Raw genomic sequence first — 21,469 nt, forward strand, 5'->3', positions numbered from 1 at the left:
AAATAACTGCTATATAATATCAAGTACACCCTTATGTCGTTTTTGTTATTATAATATTTTATATTCTTCTATTAACTGTAACGTCTTCAAAGTTCCTAGTAATTCTTTTTTATTATTTATGATAATCAACAATATATTCTCCAAACCTTGGTAGTCTGTTTTATCAAATATATAATAGAATGTATTGACCCTATTTATCTCGCGTTTTTTTATATTTATATTAGTCATTCTAATTATAAATCTCTAAAAACTGTATGTGTAGCTGTTTTATTTCTATTGCATCAGTTTCTTAACAAAGGCCTCAAAATAGCTTGTCATCCCAATTAGTGGCTTATTGATTTTAATTTTATATGAAACCACAAATATCACAAAAAAAACTTAAAATATTCCGATAAAAAATATAGCACATGACGAGGCCATTAACGATCTAGAGGTAGACAGTATTTCCATATCTGAATATCCTTGATACAGCTTCGTTCAGTTGTCAATCGGCAGCAATCGCCAGACGAGACACACCTCATGTTTTTTTTTTAAATAATAGCAATTTAATTATATTGATTTTGAAAACCCAAATTTAGTCTCAACTATATCTAGTTTCAAAAACAAACGATAAACCATTGTGTATTAACCAATATTTCCTTTATATGGACTGAACGAACTACTCCAAAAACAATCTGTTCTCCACGCCTGCTTGGTTTGGCTTGTGTCGTTATTATTATAATCTGCTCCAATAACGGTTGAATGTAGATTTTCGTTGTTAATTTAAATGTAATTAATAGTTAATTACTTACGGTTTTATATCATCCAATAGGCCTGAACAAATCGACGATAATCTGTAAAAAAATATAAAAATTAGTTTAACATCAAAATAAAAGTATAAGTTAAATCATGCAGCAGTTAGTAAAAAATTTTCAAAATTATATTACATTCCTGTTACTAACTTAAGACACATAAAGTGATGCAAATACATAAAAAGGAAACGTTTAATAGTCACACAATATTCCAATTAAATTCAGAACTTAAATTCGCTGATATAACAAACATATTGATTCGAACCTCACCACTTTGACTGGAGACAAGAATAAATCAGATTGTATAAGGAATGATTAAAATTATATATCAATCTATTGATTATCTTCAGTCAATTCAAATTTCTATAGTGGTTCAGGCTGAAACAGCACGTTTTGTTTTTTAAATTAATTCCTTTCAAACTTTTTGCAAATAATAAGATTACCTATTCATCTAATTTTATTCGTATGTAGAGATATGTAATACATAGTTTAGAAGAACTTGCAACATACATCAGGAAATATATGATTTTTTCTTGATCCTAAAAACTCCTTCCATACGATACTATACTGATGTTCAGTTCTATATCCGTCGAGGTCTCAAAAATGTTGTTTACAAATAAGCACAGTAATTTCAACATCCACAATCTTTGTTAGGGCATTAAAAACATATAGTAAGACTCTATATTAAGTGCCGTTGGTATAGAAAAATAAATAATTTCAATATATAACAGACCAAACCAAGAAACCTTCTATTGCGATCAGATCAAAGCAAGTTTTAATTGTATGTAACAAAAGGATGGATATGACGCTCAACGAAACAGATCAATCAATAAAGTAGGAAACATTGTGAAGACTGAATCGTTTTCAAATGCCTAGATGTTCCAAAAAGTGCAATAGCTAGGATGTGTTGAAATAAACTCGTTACTAATTTGAAAATATTATCGAAAAAAAATTGACAATAACTACAAATATTTAAAGAAATTTATAAAATATTTTTTGTCTCTAAAAACTCTGAAAAATGTATAGGTAAATATGACAAGAAAATCACAAGAAATGTCACTATAATTAATGAACAAATTATTTTAATCAATGCCTCAAGGTATGGAAGAATAATGAAAAGTTAAAATTGTGTAACTAACTATAAGAAGATTACATTATTTTTCTCTGTTGAGAAAATAATCATTAATTATGACAAATATTCGTTTTTTATCCTCCAATAATTGCACAGACCAACATAATAGGTAAATATGACTTATCACAAGAAATGTCACCATAATTATTGAACAAATTATTTTAATCAATGCCTCAAGATATGGAAGAATAATGAAAAGTTAAAATTGTGTAACTAACTATAAGAAGATTACATTATTTTTTCTCTCTTGAGAAAATAATCATTAATTATGACATATATTCGTTTTTTATCCTCCAATAATTGCACTCCACTGATAACGTCTCTAAAAGCTCTTTAAATTTATATACCTAAATATTATCTTTATTTTGAAGTGTATATACATTTACATATTATTTACTACTGAAACCATATATGTTTATATTTGTTTATTTCAACATCCTATTTTACAAGCTATCTGCAAAGTTATTTACAAGCAAACTACCAACATAAAACTACATATATTACATATAAATCTATATAAGCATAAATTAGGTACATTTTTGTCAAGATCACAGCTAGGACGACGGAACCAAAACGTTAAAAATCAGTCGAAAGAAACTAGTTGAACCAAAAATAGTAACAAAAGTACACGACTGAAACAGTCGATAGTAAATAGTAATAAAATCAGTAGGACCACAAATAGCGACTGAAACAGTCACTGGTAAAAAGTATTAAAATCAGTCGAAACAGAAATAGCGACTGAATCAGTCGATAGTAAAAAATAGTCAATTACTAAACGATCGATAGTCGTTTTCAGTCGATAGTTCCCTGCGTTAGTCCTTTTCTTTTCTTTTTAATGTGCTCTATGAATAACATATTCCATTACCACAGAGTCCCCAAAATATTTTGACTGAGTGTAATAAAAGCTTTTATTTAATTAAAATTTTATGTATGTAAAAATTTTATGATGGTGCAGTTATATAGTAACAAAGAGTTCATCAATTATTAAGTTTAATGTTTCTGAAGATATGTTGTGATTTGTTGAAGAAGTGGTTTGCCCTACATAGCAAATGATATATTGAGGAAAATAGTCACACATATGGAGTCACGGCGACTTGATTTTGCAACATACATATAATAAGGGAAAATCAATAATTAATTTCTTTAATATGCAGTTTTCCGTACGTGTATCGACGAGATTATGTCACAAGAACCGAACGATATAATCTTGTTGAAATTATTAATGTCGACCGTATTGCAACATACGTCACCAGTTCGCTACAAATGTTATTAAAATACGCCATAGTCGTTATTAATAACAATGAATTAATTACAAAATATAGGTCTCGTGAATAAATTGGAAAGTGCTACGTAATTATTATCAAATAATAAATAGTTTTTTTAATTTATATTTAATAACTGTTCGATTTGTTCTGAATATGTTGATAAATGTTGTTACATTAAACTATAAGTCATGTGCTGCAATACGTGATGTAGTAAACTATGCTATTTATTATTTTAATAAAATTGTGATAGCTATATCTACTTATTGTACCAGTACTGGTCAAGAACGGAAGAATTATGCCTTATGTGTCAGTTATTTTGCAGATAAATAGAGGAGTGTGAAATTATAAAAAGATTAATTAGTGAAAATAAAATGTTTTTCAATAATATTAACTGATTTCTGTTTTATTATATGTTAATTAGCGTATCGAGCAGGTTTATATAATAATTAATAATAATAAAAAATCATCATCTAGCAATATCTTAATAAGTTGTTTTTTATATAGTTGTTATATAGTTTATTTTTAATAAGTTGGTCTTAATTAAACCATTTGCAAGAGCTTTGTCCCAAGATAATAATTATTTTGTATACTTATGTATGAAAATGTCCTTATTTATCACAAATCAATTTTCAAAAAAGGCCCTTTTAAACTTGAAAATGCTAAACTTATGTTTGATTCAAATTTTGGTGAAAAAGCACGATTGCATATTATTTGAATAAGTAGATATTAAGTTTTTGCCCTAGCAATAAACATGTCGCTGATATGATAGATTATTACCAAATTCTTGATTGTCTAATGACAACTAAACCTTACTGCACATTCTGCGCAACCATAGTGATTTTTTGGTCTGAAATAAATATCGGTGAATTTAGGTGATGTGAGTGAATGGGCGTATGAGAGAATAATGGACGATACTATGATAGAATATTAATATGATGGGTGATTATATTTGGTCACGTCAGAAACAGAATAAGAAACATCATAGAGGATCAAGGAATAGAAACAGTGAATAGAACTAAGCATCTAATATTTGCTTTTGGGTTTGTTTTAAAATGTTTTTTAATTACTTTAATTTTTAATTACATGAAATGTTTTCTATTTTTGAGAAATATGACCAAATATAAACATATATTGTATATTAATAGAGCAGTATTTTGGAAAGATATTATTCAAGATTGTTAATGTAATAGGGTAAAAATTAGGATTAAATTGTGAATGATAAATAGTAAAATACTTGACGGTTTTTATGGCAATAATAGGTAATATTTCGATTACTCTCTCGATTTTTGTCAAAAAATATTTCAGTTCAATAATAAAGCATTTATTTTATTTAAAAAAGCTCTAGTAGTTATTGTGTGATCATTTTTAATTATGTTATGGATTAGTTTTCCTTCTATGATTTATATATATTAAAATACGATTTTTTCGAGGTATTATTCCATTCCATAGAAAAATTCCGTTCCTTTTTACAGATGCACAGAACATTCAAATATAAAAATAATTCCAATAATTCCTCTAAAATGAAATTATTAATTGCATGTTAATAGTATTCAGTTTTTTTTCTACTCTGTGTCGCTTATACTACCTTTGGAAAATATAAGCACAAATAAAATGAACTGCTCCAAGCAATTATCTCCGTCCTTTCCCCTCTCATAATTTATACATGAAAGGGTTCGTACATCTTCATCTGACATCACGAATTTAAAAAAAACAGTCGCACCGTGCATTTGACTGAAAATAATAATTAGTATTTTCTATTTTTTTGACTATCGACTGTTTCTACTGACTCGCGACTATCGACTGTTTCGATTGTTTTCAATCTATAGTTCCCAGCGCTAAAAGGAACAGAATTTGAAATCAAAAATGTACTAGCTATTTGAAAAAAAATTTTCAATTATCCGTACATAATAAGTGTTTGCTTGCAAATTTGATAGAACTATGTCCTAAGAAAGATCGTAAATACCCCTAGATACTGTAGCAATGATTACTTAGATCGAGATCTTCACATAGATTGTAACTCCGAAGGAGGAAAAAATATGCAAAAATAATTCACTCTCATGTCAATACTGTCTACTCTTGGATAAGACTCTCAAGTAGGAGACAGACTCAATGTATTCTGGATTAAATGTACTCAAGGATTAAAGTGGTGATATAGATTCCAACGAACTAAAACTTCGAAAACAATGAATTCCAAGGCTTTGATGAAAAAAAATGATTTTCGGTGATGTATTGTAACTGGCGATGAAAAGCAAATATTTTATGACAGTTCCAAGTGCAGAAAAGTCATTATTCTAGAGGAATCATCTAGATCGTCACATAAGCAGAATACTATAGTCTTGCTGAACATGATCTTGCTATTAGTTTGAGTAGTGTAGCATATTACGAGCCACAACCTGAATGAAACTGTTACTGTATGTGTCAAATTTTATGACGTGTTATGAAAAGTATAAGCAATAGCGAGTAACAGGCGCGAAGTTATCTTTTTGTATGACAAAACTCGATCACATTTACCAGAAATTGTGAAAGATACAATGTTGTACACTCATAGTCACCGAACAATAGCTATATACTAATGATCCCTACACTTGATTTAACTTTATTTTAACTTTAACTATATATATATATATATATATATATATATATATATATATATATATATATATTATAAGGTAGTATTATATAATCATAGATAAACTAGGACATAATAACGATTAAAAACAGTAGATAAGTGAGACCATACAAACCATATAACGTTTCTTGCTTTTGGTAAGAAACATTAACAGATATTACAGACTTTTATTTTGTAGACTCTACAAAAAATAGTAACATAACCTTCTTATTTATAACATAAGTTATCTTTTTATATGACAAAACTCGACCACATTTACCAGAAGTTGTGAAAGATACAATGTTGTACACTCATAGTCACCGAACTAAGCGTAATTAAAAATTCAAAAAAATCACAATAGCTATATACTAATTTCTCAGATTTTTCAAAAACTATCTTTAAAAATGATTATTAGAGAGCTTAACTATTCAATGTATGTCTTAATACTACTTATAAATTATTCCAAAACATAATTAGTTATTTATTAATTTGGATTTATATTACAATCACAAGACAAATTATTTATTGCTTATTAATCGATGCAAAATATCTGAATTCCATTATGATCCTTACACTTAATTTAACTTTTTTCAATAATAGATATATTATAAGGTAGAATTATATAATCACCGATATACTAGGACAAAATAACGATTAAAAACAGTAAATAAATGAGACCATACAAACCATATAACGTTTCTTGCTTTTGATAAGAAACATTAGCAGATATTACCGACTTTTATTTTGTAGACTAGCTTTTCAGCTACATTAAATTAAATCCTTCTAAAATATTGGAAAAAAGTCTACAAGTACACATTCATTTTATAAATTTCAATCCCTTCAAGGTCTCCTTAGATAAAATGTATTTATATCAGCGGTCCAACGTTTCAACCATCGGTATTTTTGAAACATTTTAAAAAACTGTTACAACAAAAAATAATAACATAACCTTCTTACTTATAACATAAAATAGTTCCCAAACCGGCTATAAAATAGTTTAAAAATGCTTTGTCAACAAAACAGTGTATCTGTTTTCTAATTATACGTTGTAATCACAATATCTCCGATGGACAATTTATATATAATGTCATAGTTTTTCTGTTAATATTTTACCAGTATGTCAATTTAAGCAAAACTAAAATTATAAGCCCCTGTTTTTTGTTCTTATATAGTTCTATAGTATCAGAAAAATGGGAAAAAGCTCTATAGAATGACAATAAATATTTTGATTAATATATATATATAGCACCAATTTTTCCCAATAAATGAATTGTCAAATACAAAAATAATCAGAATACATGCAAGTACGTAATAGCAAAAATCTTGCGTTTCTTTGAACAAAATATAACAAAACAAAATAAAAAATAACTTTCTACACAAACAAATAATGCACTGTACTTTACATCTGAAATATATATCCCGTATTACTGGCCTATGTAATTCATTAACGTTCATTATTTCAATTTTATTATACGTTGTTAACTAAATGTAAACACTTTTTCGCGGAAAGTTAACTTTCTACAACTGCAACGTATTTATATTCCGCGGAACTGCCTTAATGGCGTTACATTTTATTTAGCTAAAAGTGCATTTTACCGAAAATAAAAACAACACTATTAACCTAGAATCTGAGCTTCAGCGAAACAAACGACCCTTCCACGAAGAAATTATTTAATTCATTTTATTAAGACTTAATCCTCCACTTTAGTTGGGTAATAACAACCATTAATTCGTACGGAGCTCAACGAGACAACATTTCTCATTTTTAATCAGCTTTTATGTAAGGTTGAGATGCTCATAACCCTATTATCGTCTTTATTCGGAGAAGAAGGAAGCTACCGGTCAGAAGAACTGAGTTTTATGGATACGGTAAAAGAATTTGCAATTAGCAGAATTTAATTTACGGGTTTTTGTATGTTTTAATAATGAGTTTTGGTAAAATGTGTAATATAACGGCGTACTGCGTAATTTCTTAAAGAGAAACTTACTTTCTATTAGTATAAACACACTTCTAATACTTTCCTAAATGATGGTGCTAGAATATAATTGTAAAGGTATAGGGCAGAATCAATATATCCTTCACAAAATTATGAAAATAAAAATCAAACGTCGCAGCTTAAAATATGATCTCGTATCTCCATACACTATTGCCCTTAATTCGTGTCATTACCATTGCTTATATTTGAATATTACCGCTATACCTAACTCTAATAATGGTTGGGCAATATCAATATTCAACATCACTAATAGTTCTAAATATTTCTGTAACAATAAAATAAAAGGATTAATTCTTGCGCTAGAAGAATGATTTTTTTACTACCAAGAAAGGTGTTTTTTGGAATTCTCAAGTTTCAGTACGACAACTGAGAAACCTCTATGCTGAATCGGCAGTACTGGCATGATAACAAAATTTACCTAAATTAATTGCTTAGCAACATTGATGTACTTTCTTCTTAGGGTATGTCTGTTTATTATAATTTGTTTCATTATCGATAAAAGACATTCTCACTAAAAAAGTAAAAAAGGTTTTCAACATTTTGCAACTTTCAGGTCAATATCCCTATCATATATATGAAAAATATTGTTAACACTAGGTTTGACAATTGTGGAAAAATGAAGAAGCCTAATCTTACTAACAAATTTACTAACTGGAGCACTTTAGACTTATAACGCAGGCAGAAAACCATAACAATAGTAGACAAAACAATATTTGATATTTTAATACCATATATATTAAATGCTTGTTTGAGACTGAACCATGTTCCGGAATGTCTTAAGGTTGCTAGAATAATTATGCTTAAAAAACAAGACAAACCAACAGAACAAGTTGAATCTTCTCTGCTACCTACAATATCAAAATTATTTAAGAAAGTGCTGTTAAAACGTATTAAAGCATCTATAGAAATACAAGAATACTGCCCTGCAATATTCCTCGACATCTCACAAGCTTTTGACTGGATATGGTCTTTGGGATTTCTCTACAAAACCACAGTATTATTGTCGAAGAGTTAAATCATATATTTCCGAAAGAAAATTTAATCTCGCATGAAGGGGCATTCTCAATACTTAAACCTATTTCGGCTTGAGTTACACAGGGTAGTGCCCTGAGACCTATATCTGGTCTATACTGCTGATATCCCAACAACAAAATAAACAGTAGTTGGAACAGTTACCGTCGACATAGTTATCAGCAAAAGATGTATCTGTATCTAAGCAGACAAAAAGCAAAGCAGATTAGACTCAAAGTCAAACAACTGTACCAGTTAGTCCGAAGATACTCTCAACTTGACCTAAAACTAAAGAGATTAGTTTATGAGTCAATAATAAAGCCAATTTGGACCTATGGGATGCAAATAGGAAGTGGTCGTAAGACATCAAACCAATTAGTAGTCCAACGCACCCAAAACAAGGTTCTACGATTAATTACAAATTCTTTTCGCTACTAAACACATGAAGAGATACACAGTGATCTCTAAATCAAATGGATACACGAAGTGTCATATCATATCATCTTAAGACATGATATAAGGTTACTAAATCACAGCAACGTGGAGCAATTCAGCTACTGGACAGCACGCAGGAAATCAGAAGATCGAAACGAACTAAATCACAAGAACTTGTTTAGAGTGTAAGTATATTCTAAACTTTACCTTAGTAGATTAGTTCTATTTTAATTTTAATCTATTATTATCTTAATTATTAATCTAAATTTATTTTAATCGCCTTGCTTGTTTATCACTGCAAATACAACAGAATAGTAGTAATATATATATATATATATATATATATATATATATATATATATATATATATATATATATATATATATATATATATATATATATAAATCAAAAATTGAAATACATTAGACTATTTCTGATTAGATATTAATTTGTTCTTCTATCTAATTAAAATAACATCCATATTTTCATGAGATATTGATAAGAATTAATATATGAATAAATTATAAGGTGCTTATATGTATATTGGTGAAAATGCGAAACATCAACATAAACAGCTGTTACCAAGCCAACTTAACCATTAAATTCGTTGGTTTTGACATTTCTCTAAATAAAAAAAAACATTCCGATAGTATTATTGAGTTATTCAGTGTATTAGATGCTAATCATGAAATAGTCTAAACAGCATTTACTACATTTATTACATTTTTGTTTATTACATAATTCAAACGCATTCATTATATCCACAAATATTTTGTAACGGATAATGGCTTATAATATCGTATCTTCATGAATTTTTAACCCCGAGTTTAGAATATTATCCACACACCTAACTCAAATAATGCCTGGATAATAAAACAATATACTAAAAATTACAATAAAATGTTTCTATATTGAGAAAATAGAAACAAATTTCTCATTCTTAATTATTGATAAGCTTTCACTAAATCTTTAAAGAGAAACAGACAAGCATTTCACAGTGAAACTGCTATACCCACTATATATTTACCAAACTAAAGAAAAACAATACTGTTTGTGTAGTTCTAACCCAAAAATTGCTTTTTGCTTTCGCGAAAACACAATAGAGTAAGATTATATATTGTTACTTAATGCACTTTTACTCTTGCATAACCCAAAATATAAATAAAAACGCATTTTTTTTTGGGATAAAATTCATATAACTTATAAATGGTGTGATTAATATTACATATTCGTTCCGGACAAATGTTACATAATATTCTCGCAATATCGTAGTTTTTTTGGGTCTAGTGTCATCTGAAGATGAAGACAGGAACTTCTCCGTATGCATGTATTTATATATAGGAACTTTACTTAATGCTTTATTAACCAATTTATATTATAATTTACCTAATCTAATGTCAAACTAATAGATTGTATATTATAATAAATTTTATATTATATAAATTGAAACGGAATTAATTTTATGTCAATCATAAATGTAATTAAAATTAATCTCAATATTTTTTTGTTGTTAATAACATGTGTAATTAAAATTTCAAAAAACTGGCAAAAGCTATGAAAGTAGTGATAAACTAATTGGTTAGATTTTTCCAAAATATCACTAAAAAAGGTTATTAGAAAGCTTAACTGTCGTAATGTCTTAACATTATTTATGAATTACTCCATAACATAAGTAGTTATTTATTAATTTGAAATTATATTAAAATCCCGAGACAACTTATTTATGACTTGATGTAAAAGATGTTAGTATCTTTTACATCCATTATTACCCCTACATTTGATTACATTTTTTTCAATAATTGAAATGTTACAAGATAGAGTTTTATATTCGTAGATAAACTAGGACATAACAACGATTAAAAACTGTAAAGGAATGAGATCAAAGAAACGAAGGTAACCAAATAACGTTTCTTGCGTTTGATAAAAAATATCAGCAGATGTTACATACTATTCTTTTATAGACTAGTTTTTCAGTTAAACTAAATTAAATCTTTCTACAAGATGGAAAAAGTCTTCACAGGCATACATTCACAATAATTACTTATTTTATAAATTTTAATCCCTTTAAAGTCCTCTTGGATACAACGTATTGGTGTCAACGGTCTTTCCACCATCAATATTATTTAAATATTTTAAAAACTGTTTTAACATAGAATGGTAAGATAACCATATTAGTTATAACATAAAATAATTTAAAGATGCTTTTATACAATCATGTTTTTCAACTAATATATCTATGCATTTAATAACAGCGTCTCTATTGTCTAATAATAAATTGACAGTTTATATAGTCTCATAGCTCTTCTGTAGATGTCTTGCCAATTTATTCCTATTTAAACAAAACTAAAATTAGAAATAGTGATTTTTGTTCGTTGTACCGGTACGTATTTTTCTCTGCCTTTTTGTTATATTACTGCAGTATTGTATATATTTCTATACAGCTTAATTTATAACCGCAATCTGACCAAAAAAAAGCAACGCTTTTGAAACAAAAAGTTTTTTAGTAACCTTCTGACATTGAATGCATGAGTGTATTTGCTTTCTCCACAATTATATTTGTTCCAGTTTTTAATGCACAATGGGGTGTTATATAATTTACTATTAAAAATTTTCTTTTCAATTTCTTATTAATATCTATTATTATCTATTGTATATATATATATATATATATATATATATATATATATATATATATATATATAAATATATCATTGTGTATTCGGTTTCTGACTTTCAAATTTTGGTATTAAAGTGAATGGCGTTTGTATTATTCAAATGTTAACTGCTCTGGTGGATACGAAAGCGAAAAAAATCGAATTTAGCCTTGTCTATATGAACGCATAATGAAAAAATTTGTCGACTTAAACCTCATTAAATATAAAGTTGTTCTTAAGAAACAAAAAACTGCGTTTTTGTATATGCACAAATGACTACTTCTCAACCAATACGCTACTGTTCGAAAATCTTTAACGCCTATAAAACATGAACTTTCTTAGAGATTTTAAAACCCAGTTGAATTATTGAAACAACTTATTAAGTCACTCATATAGCAGCAGAAAAGTTATTAGAACAATACTATTATATTGGATAAAAATAACACAATATATAGTTCTCATCATTCACAAAAACATATTGATTTTATAGGTTAATATGTTGTTAAAGCGACACAGAAATATATATTATAAAATTAACAAGGCCACAACATTTATTTTACTTATATATTACCAATAGACAGTACTCTAAAATCACTTAAAGCTTTTATGGAGATACTTGTACCTACTAAAAATAATATTGAAACCAATTAATCCTTTGAAGTATTGTGTATATCCTGAATTATTGCAGTTGACAATAAAATACTATAAATTATTAGATGTGTTTTGTTAGATGATTTCATTCACTTTTGTTTCAATCGGCGTTAAGCACAAATGACCATTTCTCAACCAATACGCTATTGTTGGTACCGCAGAACTTCAAATATTCTTCACTAAATATACATGGGGTTTGCCTAAATCAATTCCATTTCATTTCAACCTATCAAGGCATGTATTATAGTTTATTTGAGTTTACTAAAATGTTTTTTCATCATCTAGAGCACCAGACTACAGAATAAATAAGATGGAGCTGTGACTAGGTTTTTCAAAAGAAAATCATAAATACCTTAAAGCATGCTATAAAACATGAACTTTCTTAGAGATTTGAAAACCTAGTTGAATTATTGAAATAATTTAAATCACTCATAGTAGCAGAAAAGTTATTAGAACAATACTGCCAAACTGAATAAAACTAACAACAATATATAGTCTAATCATTCCCAAAAACATATTGATTTGACAGGTTAATCTATTTTCCACACAGAAATTTTAAAATAACATAGAGGTTTTATAGAGATATTTAGAAAACTGAAACCAATTAATCCTTTGAGGTTTTCTGTATATCCTGAATTATCGCAGTTGACAATAAAGTACTATAAATTATTAAATGTGTTTTTCAGATGATTTTTTCATGTCCTTTTCACAACCGTTTGCTATATCTTCCACCCAGTATCTCGACTTTGCCATAAAAGACAACAAAGAATTTATTCACTTTCCATTCAATTCTGCACTCTGCATCTCCGAACTTATTCCTCATAATTGTTACATCTTAAACGAATGATTTCATTTACTATTCATATTACTTCACTCTTTCATGCATTCATTCCTGTTCCTGTGCTGTTTTTACAAAATATTTTTGCAAGAACCTGGAAATAAAGAATTTTACTAAAAACGTGAGTTCCAAAATTGTGTAGAATTTTAATAGAAAGGTGAAGAAAAACTGAACTGTTGACAATAAAATAATAAAATTCGGTAGATACATTAGAATAAAACGGAATTATAAGCTAGAGTTATTCAAGACAGTGGTCAATTAGAGCCATAGTTGAACAAATATATCAAATGAACAAATAATCATGATATCTGAATAATCAGAAGTCTTTAAGAAAAATTAATAAGAAGTTTCGCGAAAACTTATTTTATGTTGAAAGAGTATCTAAGTATTATAATAAATTGAAGATTATAAAGACAATTATGCTTTTATTTTTGAACTACTTTGGCTATATTGATACTATTTGGAAAAAAATCAGAAATGATGTGGTGCTGACATAGTATCCATCACTTTAATACGTATAAAATATTCATATTAGAGATTATGTCAGATTTCTTTTCTTAAAATTAATCACACTGGAGGAACATATAAAAATCGAGAAGATTGGTTGAAATAACCATCTGGAACAACTTTTAAAATTTTCAAAGTATTCTTAATTTCACTTTTACATATGTCTTTATTATATACAACATTTGTTTGATTGGTCGTTGATACTAGAGAAGTAGTATATATATTAAAAGTTAAGATCAGCCTCTGTACCAACAGAAAATATGCCAACTCTAACGTACGACCGCAAAATCAAGAAGCGAAACCAGTACGTACCGTCCATTAATATTTGTTTGTGATAAGAACGAAACCAATTACACCCCGATTCATTGGAGAGACTTACGACGGCTCCATACCCAACCGCCTTCATAACCCGAGAAATTCAACGTCACGATATATGTAATAAATGTGTAATGGATGAGCGCCGTAAATTCTTTAAGAAAATATAGGAAAGTAATTTACTAGACGATGCCCGATAGGAGCCCAGATAAACCATTCCCCATGGAATCGAAAGACCATGAAATACACGTAACCATGGTTGCCGCTTCCATACTTTAATGGTCTTGTGGCTCGGGTCCTCCTCTGCGAGCGTCGTTTTTCAACTGTCTGAAAAATATTACCAAGATAGGTTTTATCTCGCACAATGGCCGGGTCATTAATTTATACAGAGACCACCAGTAGGATTTTCTATTTAACATAATCGACGAGGAACTGTTCAAAATACATAAGGACATAAGTTTCGATATGTGCGGGGATGGTGACAGACTTTGTTTTATGTTAAGAGATTTTACTTCGAGAGTAAAAAGAGCGACTGACAAAAGAAAAACTATAACGTAAACATTTGTCATCACCACTGCAACAAATATTTTCGCCATATAGATTTGATCCAATTGCCATTAGCGTAATAACATCAAAGACTGTCACCACATAAGAAACTTTTGAATATTTTATACAGAGTACATATCTAACATAATAATATAATATTGCAAACACCATTTCATATAATTTTTCATTCATAAGCAATTACATTATAAATATTCTCAAATATTAAGAAAGTAAGGTTCTCAATCCTAAAAGTAATCATGTATTACGTCATACAGAAGTACCATAAACTCTACCGTATATTTCAATAGACATGGGTCAAATAAACAAAAAAAAATTCAAACTGTTGTAGAAATCAGATTATACAATACATATCAGACATAATAATATTTTCTTGTAACAATATTATAGCTATATTTTCTTTCAGAGACCATTACATTTCAAATATTGTCAATAAAAAAAATAATGTCGGGTGCCTAAAAAAAATCATGTACCCTCCAGAAACCTTGGTTCCAGGTCTCTTAATTCTACTTGCTCGTGTAGTTTACGATATTTTAATTCGAAATCAAAACCAGTAGACTTTCCTGCTGTGAAGATTTTCGATAGGAATTGATGAAATTTTCATCAGATTGAAGACGGATATTTTTATTGAACAGTTTCTCGTTTGTTCATTATCATGTATCAATTTATAAGAGCAGCAACAGTTATAGCTCGTTTTTATGAACGACTTATTCCAATCCCCGCTTTTTCTAACATAAAATCCAAATAACATTAGTAAACCATAAATAACTAAACAACAGTCTTAAATTATACTAGAAATATAATGCTATCCCAAATTTTGTATTGGATTTCACAATTTCTAATCCCTTTCTTAGCACAATATTTGATTTGTTTAACATGTAATATATGCTCCTTCCCAAGAGAAATTATTCAAAAAAGGCATAGACTGATACCAATAAGACCTTATTGGTCCTTTTCGTGATGAATCATCATCAAATATTTTATAATTAACTTTACGGTACCAAACGCATATATAAAAAAACGTTCAATTAACTCAAGATTTATTATTAAGTCACATGGGCCATATTAGGCAACTATGTGACTGGGCTAGTAGGTTTGCTGAGTTTCGTTGCTAAATTGAGCTATTTCACAACCAATATAATATTAACAGACTGAAAAAATATGTTCATTTCATTAAGATGACTCCCCAACGTTCATATAACGACCAGTTTCTTTAATAAATCCATGTCTTAATCATTTTGTAAGGGTAATTATTTAGAAAGGAAGTAATAAAATCAAGTACCAGTTATTGGTCTTTTCTTAAACATTTTATACTCTTCATACGACTGTGCTTTTAACATATATGATTTACTGAATTCATTTAAACCATAAAATAAAAAACAATATCTTTAGGAAAAACGTCACTCTAAGACCTAAGAGTAAATGACACACCAACGAAATGTGTGTTAAACATATAATTTATATTAGCAGCTTAAAATATCGTATAGAAGAGGAAAAAAATATGAATAATAAATCGCTCGCTAATTTTCATGTCCTCAGCTTCCGAATAGTAGAGAGGAACCAGGGAGGAAAAGCTTCAAAACCAAATAAATTACCAAACTCTACTAGTCCAGATGAATTTTAATATGATTTTTTAAATTAAAACCCTCCAAAATAATGGATTCAAGTACGACTTATATTAACTATTACCTCTAATTTAAAATTACTTCGTAAAATCGTTCTGAAAACAATACCTAGAACTGTTTCGTTATTTTTATGCTTCCAAAAAATCCCACAAAGATCGTTTTAATCGAATAACTTTGTCGTATTCGATTGAACTGTTGTATTTAATTTATTATTTTTATTGTTTGGAATGCCTCCTTACAAATGATCATCTTACTAGTTTCTTTTACAGTTGGTAACAACTGATAGGCCAGAACAGCTACAGAAAACCTTAAACAAACAGAATATTAAGGATAACTATGGGAATATTTAATGATATTTAATAAAAGCAAAACTCATCGTAATGGGAGAGCCAGAAGTAATAAATATCTAAATTGAATGTATACAAGTATAACAATTAAATGCATTAAGTATCTGTAAATGAACGCTAGAATTGGAAAAATCATGAGTTTCTACTTGGCTATAAATATCAAATTCATTAGTAAAAAGGAAAATTTGATTGCAAGATGTGGGTGTTGTCAAAGAGATACAAGATTAAAATACAAGCAACAGAAATGAAATATCTTAGAAGAGTGAGGGCTTCAGCAAAGATGGATAAGGTGAGAAATAAAGAAATAAGAAAATACCTCAATATTGAATCAGTGAAAAAAGAGATACCTCACTGGGGTTGTAGAGCATAAATGACACAAGACAGGTAAACAGAATATGGGAAAGAAGAACAGAAAGGAGACAAATAAAGAGAACTTCCTAAACGAACCTAGGGTGAATGTACTAGAAAAATGCTTCAGGAAGGAAGAAAAACTGACCAAAGCTAGAAGTATTAGCAGATACAGAAAAAATGGACGTAATTTATATATAAAGCAAGACAGACGATAAATACATTATATATATTTATTCCAATGGGTTGGATCATTCTAATAAAAAACACCTCCTCAAAAATTGATGACTAAACTAGTAGCCCAGACCGATCGATGAAGCAATCGAAACGGCGACGTAATGCAGAACAAAACCGTAAAGAAACCCATCGTTGTGACCTAAAAAATAACCGATATGTTTTGTAACTGTGTACCATGACCGGCTTTTTTTCTGAAACATCTGCAAGCGATCGGACCGGCCAGAGCCGACTTGACCCGCGATGATAGCGGTCGCCAACGCGTCTCGTGACGTAACTTATTCCTCTGCAAAACGTCCGATGTCGAAACGGCAGGACTCCTCTCGATGAATTTCTGGGCCGATTTGAATAAAACATCGATTGCAGCTCATTTGACTCTCAATAAACGGACATATATAGTCACCAGGTTGTTTCTTTGAATACATAGGCTTCGTAGACCTATTAGATATATATATATATATATATATATATATATATATGAATACATTTAAACGCTCAGTGCTCATCGCATATATAAATTTATTTTCATAAAACTAAATGATTATGATGATGTTGTTGATCAAAGAAAAGATATTTTTGTAATTTTGAACCCTTCATATTCACTTAAATATATATTCACAATATCACAGCAATGACTCAGTTAGATAATACTAGAAGAGCAACACAGAGATATTGAATGATATGAATGCTGAAGAATAGCAGAAGATCCAGAAATACATTTTATGAAGCTCAATAATTTTTAGAAAGCCTTTAGAAAGGGAATGGGCTCTGAAGAGTTGTTTCTATTTAAAACTTTAGAAGAATATTTGGAATATTCAATGAATTTTAACAGTTAATATATAAACATACTATTTATTCTTATTTGTCCAACAATATCATGTAAACTGACACAATAACTTAAGAATAAAGCTGAAGTAATTAGTAAGTTAGAGCCATAGACAACACTGTGAATATATGTGGAATTGAAAAAAAATTAATCCTAGTTATGTATTTCATTTATGAACTGAAAAGATTGTTTTCAACTTCCATTATATTTCATAATAGTGAAAAATTAAATAGATGTAGTAACGTATATAAAACATACCTTAAAATTAAACAAAATTCAATTAACAGTGATCGTAACATATATATTATCGTCATACAACGTGGAGATATAAGTTGTATGTCACTATTTCTGCTTGTTCTTGTGGCGTATATTTATCCATTAAAAAATTTTGATGTCTACACAATACAATGGTTAAAGCAAAACTGAGCTAAATGTCAAATAATCAAGATGGCGCGCAATCAAAATGGTAGCGGGACTTGCACCACCATAATGTCAAATCGGTATCGATTCAGCAATCAATTCATGGATTACCCAAGTTTAACCAAATACTTGTCAGTCCTTCTAATTTTCTTAAAATCTATTTACTACTTTGTTACTAGTCGTTGCCGATTGCCAAATTGTTGCTACAATTCTTTAATACAACCATTACAAGAACTTAAATCTAAGTATGTATCTAGGAGGACCCATCGGCCCTATAATACTACTCTAATAATGTCCATGTATTAACACTGGAGTTTTTCTATAGAACGCACCTCACTACACTAGACAATATCAAATGGTTTGATTCTTTGTTCTGTTCTGGTGTTGTCCAAGAGTTGTATTACTTCGTTATTGACATTAGAATGGAATCTCTTCTCATGTCTTCTTAACATCAAGTCTCATGACAGTCGGTATTTGAAGGTTGTGGTGTAAGTAATCAGTCCTACAGTATCTGGAAGGATGGTGCCTTCTTCCAAATATTTTAAAAAATTTCCTTCAACCTTCGTCCAATTAGAGTAAACATTGTAAGCTCAACTTATATAAAAAATTATTGAATTAATTCAAACCTTAAAAATATAACGAGATTTTAATGTTCGAAACCTTTCATCTACTAGTGCGCCAATGTTACCTAAATGAACGTAATAAAATGAAACGCACAGAAAAAACGTATGTAACGACGGTGTTGATCTTCGAATCCTGATAGGTTACGCCTCATTAAAAAATACAAACATGCTTTCGTAACACCGGAAGTGTTGGAAACTTGGCAGATATGAGTCGATTACCTTCTTTTTTTTCGAGAATTAAAGCAGAACTAGTTAGCTCGACGCGGTAACGACCAAATAACACCTTAAGCACAGCGTAATTTTGAAGAAGAAGAAGCGAGTGGTGGTCGTCATTAGTCAGTTTTTATGAATAATTTTACAGTTTTCTTTGGCTGAAAAAAATATACAGTTTTTGTTAATATTGTACTGTTTGGTTATGTTAATTGTGAGTATAAACTGTTATGGGCCTTTTTTATCATCATGAAAAAAATATTTTAAAATAATTTTATTTTTGGATAGATAATAAATTCTTGAAAAGATATTATGTATAGAAGTATACAAGAAAATCAAGTAATAAATGAATTAACATGTAAATAATACTAAACAAAATACAATGAGGTTTATCAAATTAATATCGTAGTGAAATTAAAGTATAAACTATATTACAATCAATTGGAAGCAACCATAAAACTGCTACATTCAAAGTGTATATAGCAGTGTACCACACCTGAAGAATAAAATTTAACGGGGCTAAATTAGCGCATATCGTATTCATATCATATCAATTCATCTACAACCAGACTGTTCATATACCAATAAATAAAAATCATTCTGTTATCCCATACATAAAGAATGCTAAAGATCTTAAGATAAATTTTCATGCAAAATGTTAACAAAATAATAAAAATAAAACCATAGCAACTTAAGAGCATACTAAATCTACGAAGTGCTGTATATATATTTGTTTATATATACATGTTGAGCTAAAGCCCGTGCATACTGACTGTATAAGGTGTCGCTGTAAGAATTTATACCATCAATAAAAATGGTACCGTGTCGTTGGCCGCAAGATAAAGCTAGCCCAACTCTATTACACCCGTAGAGAAATAGTTTATGGACACCACGAAAGGGCAAAGTAAATATTTTCAGTAACAGATAAGCGCGAGAGGTATAAGCTATCCAAATGTAGGCCTGCCACGGATCGATAGGCGCTCACGACAAAAATACACCTCGGGAAAAATAACGTTCACCATTATTGAGGTTATTGTTGCATATATATGTCCGTGCAACCTTGTTCTAACGGCCTTTTCCCGACCAAGGCCAATAAAATTGTCTTCTGATCATATCAAAAATAGACCATATGTGTAAAATAATAAACTAAATTTGATCAGTTTTATATTCAATCGTATTTGGTAGTTAAAAATATATTTTTCTTCTTCTGGCGACTCTTCAAAAAGGAAAAAAACAATATAACACATTTATTCTATATAGAACATGGAAATTCTCAATCAATCAATGGTTTAATAACTGATCAGCACTTCTGGTGATATAATTTCGAGTATCAAACATATTTGACGCCTTTCTGTGAAACTAATTATTCTTTCTTCTATAACACCTCTAAGTATGTGACTCAAAATTGAAAAAGAAATCTCAATTGATAAACTGAGCTATAAATCCCAATTTTACTACACTATATTATTAACGTAATGATAGTAAATAAACGAGTATCACATATAGCAACCATTTTAAATCAATATCCTAACAAAATGTGCTTTTTAACAGCAACATTTTAATAATTAAGACAACATTCAATTAGGATACAATATATAACACATATATATCTTTGCCGTCTATTTCCAGCCTTATTAAGACAGCAAAAGCCAACTTAATTAAAAATAACTGTACTATATCCATCTGTTTGAAATGAAACAAACACATTTTTCTACTGTTTTAAAAATATCGGATGGAAAAAAAGAGTTCTAATTATCAGAAATAGAGTTACTTTTCTTATTGCCTGTTGAACTCTCTTGCGGTTCGTTGAACCTTGTTTATGACTATACGAAAACAACCGCTTTTGGAAGAAGCAAAAAATGGAAATAACAATAAAACGGTGTGTCGACGACTTTCGATGGGTCGAATTTCTGAATTTTCATCGGTTTAACAGATATTAACGCGGAATAATGTATTTTTATGCATCAATAGAGTAACAAAATTGATGAAACTTTCAAGCAAATTACTGATTATTGGATTATAGTGGTCAATATAACATCAGCTTATAATAAATTGGGAACTTAAATTG

The 21,469-nt window shown here is 29.0% G+C and overlaps 1 protein-coding gene across 5 annotated transcripts in view; it reads right to left on the minus strand.

Moving 5' to 3' along the window:
• RhoGEF64C (Rho guanine nucleotide exchange factor at 64C) overlaps window positions 1–21,469 on the minus strand; it is a 204,129-nt gene that overhangs the window by 126,157 nt on the left and 56,503 nt on the right. For all 5 annotated transcript variants that reach the window (XM_076407465.1, XM_076407466.1, XM_076407468.1 and 2 more), the window contains one exon: window positions 792–833. The gene's annotated coding sequence lies outside the window, so the exon portion shown is untranslated. The remainder of the gene's footprint in view (window positions 1–791; window positions 834–21,469) is intronic.

Source organism: Rhynchophorus ferrugineus, unplaced genomic scaffold, assembly GCF_030347505.1.
Source record: "Rhynchophorus ferrugineus isolate W39M unplaced genomic scaffold, kcgeb_rfMv2 rfM6, whole genome shotgun sequence".
Classification (NCBI taxonomy): domain Eukaryota; kingdom Metazoa; phylum Arthropoda; class Insecta; order Coleoptera; family Curculionidae; genus Rhynchophorus; species Rhynchophorus ferrugineus.